General features: G+C 40.3%; 1 pseudogene; it reads right to left on the bottom strand.

Moving 5' to 3' along the window:
* Positions 1–935: 935 nt before the first annotated feature.
* On the bottom strand, positions 936–1060 carry LOC124163114 (annotated as a pseudogene).
* Positions 1061–11160: the final 10100 nt, after the last annotated feature.

The following is an 11160-nucleotide window of genomic DNA, read 5'->3' as shown; positions in this document are numbered from 1 at the left end:
ATGAACTAAAAGTTAATTACACTTCGACGTTTATCCTCGTAAACTTCTCGAAAGAGCCCATAAATTTTTACGCTTATCTCTTACTTTTCCCTTTTAAATAGCGAGATTTAGGCAGAAAATGGATGGGCACGCGAAAGATATTTACACTGATTTTCTCTATGTACAACATATTTTATTGACCTGAATCCTCTCTCGTGAACGAAGGGAAGGTTTTTCATTCCTAAACAACAAACACGAATGGTTCTTATGAGTACCTAATGTTTAATTTCGGTTCCAAGATTTTAAATTTTCATTCCTGGCGTGTAATTGCGTATTTTTTGATCATTTACATGGATGAAATGTTTGCAGTAAGCTATATTACTTCATATAGGAAATAGTTGTGACATGCCCAATCCCATTTATTTACAGTTGCTTGAAACAGGCTAAAAAGACGGCTCAGCTGTCATGCGTTGCTGTAGGTGGAAAAAAACCCCATCCCAGCACTGAAAACGGTGTCTCAAACCGGGATTTTCCGACTGTCACAAGTGCAACGACCCTGCATTCCAGTAATCTGCTACAGGCGTTCTCGATGACCTCTTTGTCTATCTTTCGCACCCTTCTTCACACGTTTGGGCCCCGGCGCCCCATTGAGGGATTAGCGAGGGTGAAACGTGGAGGAAGGGTTGCTGGGGCGGAACCCTTTAAAGGGCGCAAAAAGGCACGTAATTAATGAGACAGAGTGGATGGAAGGACATCCTCAGTAAGAAGCGGCAGAATTTTTTGCCAAGGCAGTGTGGGGGCTGCGAAGAAAATTTAATGGAGGGGAAAACCGCTAGAAATGACATTATTAATAAAAGAATTTTGGAGCCGGAGAATACCGTTTTCCGAAACTAATACATCTACATCTACATAATACCCCGCAAGCCGCCTAAAAGGCGTGTGGCAGGGGAAAGTGATACCAACAGCACCCGGTGTTCCCAGGCGGTCACCCATCCAAGTACTATCCGGGCCCGACGTTGCTTAACTTCGGTGATCGGACGAGAACCGGTGTATTTTTTTTTTTCAAAGTATTAATATTTATTAGCCAAGATTTACAACACTATTAAGTACATTTATCATACAGGCATTTTCATTTACAAATTATAAAATATAAAAATTTATCACAGAAAAAAATTTTTTGACCAAATATTAGCTCTATTATTCTTCTTCTTTTTCGTTGGGGGCCTGGGGACTCGAACGTCCGGCTTCAAACACTTCACTCCTCTACTCACTAGCCGGACGTCGATCCACCAGGCCACCGTCACTTGAAGCACTCTTCACAAAAATTTTGCACTTAGAGCTTCTGTAACATGTTCTTTTTGGTCAAAGTGAAACAAAAGTTTTTAATAATTTTTACGAATAATCTTCGTATTTGTGACAAATTAATTAACCCAACATTTTTAATCATTGATTCCTCTGTATGACAAATTGAAACATTGTAAATTTTTTGGAGGCCTGGGGAATCGAACGCCCGACCCGGCCCACTTGGCCCTTCTGGTCGTGAGTCGGGCGCCTATCCACCAGCCACCGATCACATACATAATTCCCCTCAATTTTACACTTTTTGATATGTACTTTTTCATCGTCCTCCCTTGATGAGGGACCGACGTTCACCCATTTACATCACTATCAAACAAATTATCCCAAATACATAGAAAAAAACCAAAAGGAAACCATCTACATTCAAATACAAAAACCGAAATTTCCGCAATTGGCGGAGGACGTATTTGAAAACATTTACACTTTAATCTATTTCTTCCCTTCTTTTAATATCACGTTCATCACTTTTGCTTTTTTTTCCCGTTTGAAACAGTCTCCCTCGGATGATGAGTCCGTACCTGGCTGTTTTTTTTCTTGTCTATTGTTGTGGTGTTTTTAATTGCTACTTTTTCACTCGTACCACTAGCCTTGACATCATCGGGTCTTGCAAAACTACCTTCCCCCTTCACATTATTTCCTTCCTCAGTACTCTTTTGTTTTCCCTTTCCTCCCCGTGTTTCTCTGGCCTCACTTTTCCTTTCCCTCTCACTCTGTTTCATGTACGTTTTTTTGTTTTTTTCAAACTCTTTGCAGGATCTCTCAAGGAAGTCTGTGTCATATTCCGATAATGAGCCTGTACTTTTAATCCATTCAATTGCACTGTCCTCACTTGTCTCCGCTTCCGGGTCAGGGGAGACGTGTTTCTGACTATTCCCTTCGTCTAATGATTTTTCCCATTTATCCCAAACTCGGTGCGTAATAGTCATCGATTCAGCTTTCTTTAAACTGTCCCCGTCATCCAATTTTACCTTTTTCGTGGCATTTCCCATATCCACACTCTCTTCTCCCCTCGGGTCTAAATTATTCTCAGAATCACTTTCACTGTGTTCCCCCCTTATCCTTCCAGCCCGCGACCCTCTACCTCCTCGTCTGTTGTGCTTCTTTCCTTTATCGTTATCGTTATCTCTGTCTCCCTCCCTTTCCGCCCCAGTAGTGACGGCGTGTTTGCTAGTGCTGGGGGTTTCACTTTCCAACGTTTCATTTAACAGGGGCAAATCAAGTTCCATTTCATTCGGCTCCGTCGTTCCCTTTAAGACATCATTATAACCTCTCTGATTACCGGTTGTTATTTTTGGGCAGCTAATTCGTACATGCTCTTTCGAGCCACATCTGGAGCAAGTAATTGGTTGGCCATCGTAATGGACGATGGCCTTTTCACCCGATATAATTACAAAGCTTGGTATGTCTCTTTCAATTATCATTTTTATGGTCCGATGTCCGTTTTTTACTTTGAACTCATGTTCACCCCCCCAAGTTGTTTCAAAGTGCGTAATGATTTTGCCATATTGTCCCATGACTCTACATACCTCCGTTTGGTCTACCTCAAAGGGAAGGTAGCAGATTCTCACGTAGGTAGCAGGTTTGCTGGCTGGTTCAATTGTCGCCTTTCCCCTCGGGTTGGCCCTGGATGGGAAGGGCAGCTCCCCCTTATGGCCTTCCAAGTACATCTTCATCAGCTCCTCAGACTCCAACTTCATGTATGCTGCACTTCTATATGGGCCGAACTGCATACCGATGATGTGCTCGTGCTTCACTTCCAGGACCTCCTTCATAAAGGTCATCACTTCCAGACTCGTAACTGTGCCTGTGACACTTTGCAAATTAATGCAAATTGTATTCTTTCGTTCCACCGGCATAATTGGATATTATTATCCGCCCGATCGCGTTTCCGCGCTCCGCTGGTAGAAAATAACGACAAAAAACTTCGCTTCAAAAAGTTCACTCAGCGATCAAAAGACAAAACACGATCGCTTTTTCCCCGCACGGAGCCCGGGCGAAGCCAAGGGCATCCGCCGGGCAAGAGTTCGACCGAAACCGTACTTCGCTTACTCACGGAGCGCTCCGCCAACACGTCCACTCTCCACGTGTATTCAACGTGGTATGGCCGTTGGCAAATAATATTGGCATTTAGATGGAGAACATCACTCTCACGATGTCTCCTTGCCAGTAGAATCATGCATAGATATCAGTAACAGTATCTCTGAAATATCATCCCACTATTGTATAAAACAATTTGAGAAGGCAACAATTCCAATGATGTCTTGACATGGAAAAATGAACTTCATGAATGTCACGGCAATGAAAAATGAATAGACTTAAATTAGTTGAAAAATATCACCGTTCTGACTGAAAAATATCACGATTCCATTTGGACTGAATTCACAGGTGCTTTACCTCAACATTTGACACGCATTTCACTTATTCACTTGGCGCTAATTTTTTACAACTTACTGCCTTGCCGAAGTGATATGTTAGATACAGATGACATCTTATTATGTGACACGGAGAAGTTAAATTTCTCTTATTAATTGAAACACGTTATGTATTTAACATTCCATGACCCAGCACATGCTAGAGCAATTATAATTCCGATCATTTTGAGGCATGACAGTGTCTTTAAGACACGTTGAAACTTCGCGTTTAAACTTAACATTTGAATGAACTCCCACAACTGCCACTTAGAATATTACATGAAATATGGAAAAAATAGCAAGTCGCCGCGCGCACAGATATATACAATAGATTGGCAATGGGAGTGGGGGGGGGTGAAGCCATGCCTTTCTGCTGGCGGCCATGTTGCTTTCACCGACCTATGCGTTTGCGTAAGTAGGGAACTGGAGGAAAATTACATTGTGAAAGATAATGGCGCATTGATTAAGGCTATGAACTATAGAAAACGTTGTCATTTTCGTTTAAGATGTATCCAATTAAAAAGAAAGGGACCGATCGTGACACTTACGTGGTAAATTAACCAATCTTTGAGCGGAACATAACCGTGAAGAAGTTATGAAATTGGTAATATAAGCTGAGCTAAGATTAATACTAATTCGGTTCCTGCTCAATATTATGGAATTGGAATCCATATGCATGAGTTATCTCGAAAAAAAAATATTGTGTCCCAAATGTAGAAGGGGCGTAGCAGATGGGGAAAATGGTTAACTACGTCGTCTGCTAGTGTAGGAAGGTAGCCTACAATCGTGAATACATGGTATTGTTCACCCTTAGATTTACCAGCGACATTGTCACACTATTCAAACAAAATAATTCGAAAATTCCAAAGGTTTGATGCTTCCACTTACTGTATTTTTGTTGTCAAAGAGTTGTTGCTCAGTTAGAGTTGTCAATTAGACGAAAAACGTAGAAGCAATGCTACCTAACCTTTCACTGCCATAAGTAATCGGGCCAAAAATATTACGTAATTAAATTTGATTCAACCTATTTAAACCCATTATGATCTAACTTTCTGAGCAAGGCATGCTGCTTGGTGCTGTAAAATGCTTTTCTGAGGTCGTAAATAGTCAATGCGATTGAATTCCTATCCTTAAGCATCAGAAATATAATTTACATTATTTTATATAGGCAGTGTTTTGGATTTCCCCTCACGATCACCCAATTGCGAACTTGAAAAGAAGTTATTGGCTTAAAAAACTCAACGATTTGATCCATGATCATCAATAATCAGTTTCATGTTGTTATAATATTCGAAGGGGAAGCAGACTATAATATAAATCTTACATCATGAGGGGGTACGTTTTTAATTAGAATTTCTATCTTACCGGGATAAGTGATTATAACAGACACCATGTTCTATATAGAAGCCACAAAATGATCAAATACCTGATAAGTGCTACATGGAAAGGTTGAATTATAATGAATGTGACCGTGTCATTTCACCGCGAGCACATGCAAACCATTATTTAAGCGATCAGTTTCTCGGAATTTCACTCAATAGATATTAACAAAGTCAAAACTTATGCTTTTGAAAGAAATTCGTTAAGTTTCCAGATAGAGTTAAAGGTGCATAATACACGCTCTACATATCTAAATAAATTATAATACTACAACGGAAATAAAATTCCGATACAATGTAATAATGCAACAGGGGAAAGTATATGACATAATGGAAACTGGAGAAAGTCTTTTCTTGGTAAACACAGAAAACACAACTGAAAACATCATGATGATTCCGTCATCAAAACACAGACACCGAGACAGAGAATGCACATGTTATTAACCCCTCAACGCCGTCATGCGTACCCAGTACACTTCCTGACCTACTGTATATAATTTTTTTTTTCCGCCAGATATTGTATTTTAGATTAAAACAAATTGCTCTATCTTTTGAAGAAATGCTTTCCCTCTCCAATAAAATATTCATAACGACTTTAGGCCTTCAGAAATTTTTAAAATGATTCGATGAAATTCCGTTTTAAACCAGCACATTGACGACTTCGGTCGAAAAACTCAACGCCTATATTTATTCAAATCGCTTGAAAAATTATTATATAGTAGCGCACAACATTATGCAAGTTTACAAATTTTTTTAATGATAATGATCGTATATTATGAACGATATAAATTATTGAATGATAGTATGCCAATAAGGTGAAGTCTTCTTAATCTCATCCGGCCGCTGGGATGGTATTTAAATAAATGCCCGCCGCGCTTGAGGGGTTAATTACCGATCCTAGAGATATGAAGCTACTGCATTTGATATGATATCGCTTTCAGAAACTCCGGTAAATATCCGCTTCCGTCACACACCTTTAGAATTTGTTTTCGAGAGCAATTTGCATTTCAGCAAAAATAACGTGTCACAGTTTCATGATGCTATTTCTATAACTATGTGAATTTTGTCAACAATAAATTTAAAAAGGTAGAGCATAACCTGCACTTCACGTGATATAAATTTCGTGGCGATACGTACAAAAAAAAGGCTTTGGAAAATATTTTCATGCTCTGTGAGATGGAAGCGGAGACATTACTGAACGCAAACCATGCTTTCCTTATATCTATTATTTACGCGTGTAGAGACACATTTTCGCCCCCAGGAAAATTTCCCCTCGTAGTATACTTAAATGTGCACCCCCACATAACGCAGTGGTTCATCATTCTTCTTTTAAAAAGCTCCAAAAGCAGGAAAAGTAGCCTCTCAAATACACGTATGTTAATGGCACATGAGCAACGGTCGGTGAAAGCAAGATGGCTAGTTGCGCAAAATTCTTCTGCCGGCCGGCTTCAGCGCCACCGTGAGGAAAACATAGGCACTGCCAATCTATTGTATATATCTGTGGCCGCGCGCATCCTTCTCGGAGTCTACGCTGAAGGCAGGCTTTGTTAACTGCCATGTTAAGAGGAGGTACCTTACCTCCCCTCACCTCCCCCCGCTTTTTCCTTTGTCGACGTAGTACAGTGATTTTCATAGATGGCAGCCCGAAAAAAGTGTAGGTAACTGCCGAGAGATGGCAACACTGACAATGAGCGGCAAAACTGGGTATTCAAATATATCACCCAGTGCATACAGTAATAGTAATACTCGCATTTCCTGAAATTCAAAACTTTTTGTTTCCTTTAAATAAAAACTAGTCATTATATTTTAAGTAATTTTTATTGATAAAAAACAGTACTGCATTTACAAAACAAGGCAACTTTAACATTTGAAAAAGTATCAAAAGATCACTGAAAAAGAATGGAGCCTCACTGCAACGCCACTGCACTTCACTTCATTAGAAACAATTTTAGTAAACATCAAAATATACTAAGGCAATTAAAAAACCTCACATTCAAGGATAAGGAAAGAAATATTGCTAACTCGAACACATTGAGCAAAAGACAGTTGTGAATGCAATGTATTAATAGGCATGTGAGCACTGAATAGCAATCAGGCAGTACATCGCAGTATAACCATGCAATTCAATTAAAGCAACTGACAGTCAGGGGCACTTCAACACAATTAACAACAGACAGTTGTGAATGCAATGCATTAATAGGCATTTGGGCACTGAATAGCAATCTGGCAGTACATCGCAGCATAACCATGCAAGACAATTAAAGTTACTGACAGTCAGGGGCACTTCAACACAATCCATAAAGGATAGTTGTGAATGCAATGCATTAATAGGTATGTGAGCATTGAATAGAAATCATAGTACCAGCTCAAAATTTGTCATGTGAATTAAAAGTTAGCGCACCTCAGCAACTTTATAACAATACAATGAAGCCAAAAAATAGCCTATAGTACTCAAACATGATGTGCATAGGACTGACAAGATTGAGACAGTACAACCATGACCACAATAAGGAAAGGGCATTGTATATTTGTTCCATTATAATTGGCATTAATTGCAGTAAACAGCAACCTTTGTCATTGGAGGGATCCGGTGAAGATGTTGAGAGAGAGAAAGCAACTGCTATTATAACTTTGGGACTAATAACAATAAACTCCTCGTAGATCTCAGGGTCATGATTGTGGAAATGCTGCCTCAAGAAAACAACAGTATAGCAGCAATCACGAAAGAGGGAGGGAGCAACGGAAAAGTTTAAACATATGCTTGTGAAGCAAGGTTCATGGGTATTGAAGGCTTTTGGGGGCAGCTTTATTGTATTATGATTTGTTAAGCAAGCTTTTGTAGCCATTACAGAGAGCATCATCAGGTGATGAAACTGAAAAAAAAATTTCATTGCCCGATGATTCACTCTGTAATTGCCGCAAAAGCTATCTTGTCTAATCATAATACAATGAAGCTGCCCCCGAAAGTCTTCAATACGCAACATAAGAGGTGGCTGGAAAGATGATAAAATGCTTCGTGTGTGTCGGTGTCTAATGTATGATGCCTAAAACTGGGAGGATTTTCTTACTGTAAATCATGTTGTTGGGCTATTATGTACCATATACATATTATGCATACACATACACATTATGCTTAATAGCCAAATAACATGACTAATAAATCGTAATGATATCAACAGCATGACAAATACGTCATCTTAAAGAAAAACAAACACAGATGTGGGCATGCATATGTATGTACATGTGTAATTAATGGGCACAGGTTCTATGTATAACAATCAAGTTTTAGGAAATATTATTAACATGTACGCAATATAAATTTTACATTGCATAGTATAGACAAACAGGTGTGTAATATTACATTATATTATCGCTTAGTGCGCTTTCATCAAGATTTTATATATTACATATATATATATATATATATATATAAATAATATTGCCTATAATATGATTTGGGAATTTCTGCATCAACTAACATAACCCAACACACAGGATGATGAGACCTTCAATAGCTTTATCCAAACATAGGTAGTTATTGGTACAAGCAGGTTTGAATACCAAAACTAGATAACATTCACATTAACAGCCAAAATACTGGAATAACGTAATCATGGTGAAGCAAAAAACTGAGTGCTATTCAACAAACTGTTATTTGCTGTCGACTAGATTCAACAGATATAGCGCCATTCTCAAGACAAAACGTTAGTCTTGAGAATGACGCTATAGCCGTTGAAAATAGCCGACAGCAAATAACAGTTTGTGGAATATCACTCAGGTTTTTGCTTCACCATGAATATCTCCACATCACACCACGTCAAAATAAATTGAGTAAATTATGTACCTGGCTTCTAACCTTCAGAAGGTAAGACGGTGAGGCTTCTATTCCTCTCCCGACAGTACATTTCCAAAGCTAGCAGGATAATGTACGAATACATCTTTGATGCCAGCTCCATCCTATGGCTCTGACATCGTATGAAGGTCTCATCAAGGTCACAGCAGGACAGCTCTTTCCTGAGTTGAAAAGACACCTGCCTGCAGTGACCTACATTTCGCAGTTTCTTTAGCAGAGAACGTATTGCACTATCCACCAGCATAATAAAACCATCTGTAGGGCTCCCTTCTCCATCATTCCCATCAACAGCGTAAAACAAGTCCGAGGAAGGTTCTATTGGATCCTGGCAGATAGAACACGTATTTCCCTGAAGAACACCTGCAGCAACATAACCTGCCGGGAATGCAGCTGAGTCAATGTTCTTATGCAAGAGCCTGTACCCCTTCACTCGAATAGGTTTCCTCACTGAAGCACCAACCTCCACAGTGTCCGGCTGGAGAGGCTCACACCCCAAACCAGGATCACAGTTCAAAAATTTATTAAGGTTGCTTAGAATATTGCAATCATCAACTTCACAGTTTCCACGAGATCTCGTGGCAACCATTCCATTGATGATTGCAGTCTTCAAAGCTGAGACAAAATGTGCAGCATCCGGGTGGTGGTTACTGCCACAATTTTGCCTCACAACTCCAAAAAAATTTTCTATTGGATCCTGGTTGAGGTTCCTGGTGCTTAAGTGGGGAAACCTACCCTGAAAACACTCCCAAAACCTACACACACCCCTAATGGTAGCCAGCCACCCCTTATGAGATGGAGGAAATCGTGGCCCCCTTCCTCTCAGGAATCTAATTTTCTTCAACAGAACCTCCATTCTCTTGAGAAGTTCTACATGCCCACTGTTTTGGGTGATGGGACCCCGCTTTCTCTCTCTCCGTTTAGCCTCCGTGTCACCATTCAGCGCATCAAAGAGGTCATTGATGGCAATCAGGAACTCAGCAGTGGCTAACCCGCTGTTTCCAAGAGCTCCTGAAAAAGCAATGAATTATAATTTTCCATTGTTCACCTCAAAGACAAATCAGCTTATTATTTGCATAAGGAATGGCACGAACCTCTTGCCACCAATGCGCCAATGCCTCGGCCAACACGGAGACTAAACACTTGGGCTGCTAAGAACACCCTCATCTTCAGGAATCCCCTTGGGTTCATGTGCTTCTCAGTCAGAGGAAACAATCTGAAAGAGCAAATCAAAAACCAATAATAGTAATGATGACCTTAAGAGGTACACTATCAATAATGACATTAAATAATCACATCAGTGTTTCAACCCACTCACCGCCCAAAGGGATTCCTGCCATCTTCCTCGTACAGTTGCTGGAGATGGTGCCACGAAGCCAAAAGACGCACTTCGTTTCCAGCCAATACCACCGGAACCGAGACATCATGCTGCATAAAAAGGTTCCGGAAGCATTTTAACAAATGTGGGGGGTCAAATATGGTGACAATAGTCTCTCCTTCAAATTGAAATGAAGGATCTTCATATGATGCTCCCATGAGTCGCAGGGCTCGGACATTGTTTGTGCCCATATCACAGACAGTGGCAACCACATTCAATCCAATCCCCTTCAAGTTTAGAAGCACCTCCCCCAACATCTCCCTCAATGCCTCCGATGAAGTGGCTGAGGCACTATAATAATACGCCAGTGGCTGCTTCCAGGCGGAGAATAGGCCTCGAGCCATGAACACCAAGGCTACCTTTGCCAAAGCATTGGAAGTACCCATGGTGCCATGGTCTTCAAATCCTATAATTTGGTCTCTTAGGCTGTTATATCGCAACACAGGTCTTATTGCCATTTCGTCAAACAAGATGAGGCAGTACCTGTCCCTCTCATCCATTCCCTCAACAACAGAAGAAAGAAATTTGAAAATTTCTGGATTAATACCAGGAAGAAAAGTAAATTTGGAAAGATGATGAGACAGAGTTTTGTGACAAGGAAGAGGAATTAACGCCCGAAGTAGAGAGTGGCATTTTGGGCTTCTTTTAAAAATAGAGAGAGCAAGAACTTTCTCCTCGTGGGACCATCGTCTACCTTTGGGTTTACTGCTCCCTTCCCTCAGTAGCATTTTTACTAATGTGACAACATATGGGGGAAAATTGTGATCTAGGCCACTCAAAAATCTGCTGTCTTGGAGGAGGCGA

Source organism: Ischnura elegans, chromosome 7, assembly GCF_921293095.1.
Source record: "Ischnura elegans chromosome 7, ioIscEleg1.1, whole genome shotgun sequence".
Lineage (NCBI taxonomy): Eukaryota > Metazoa > Arthropoda > Insecta > Odonata > Coenagrionidae > Ischnura > Ischnura elegans.
Note: the sequence above shows the minus strand (reverse complement) of the source record. Positions and strands in the feature narration are given on the sequence as shown.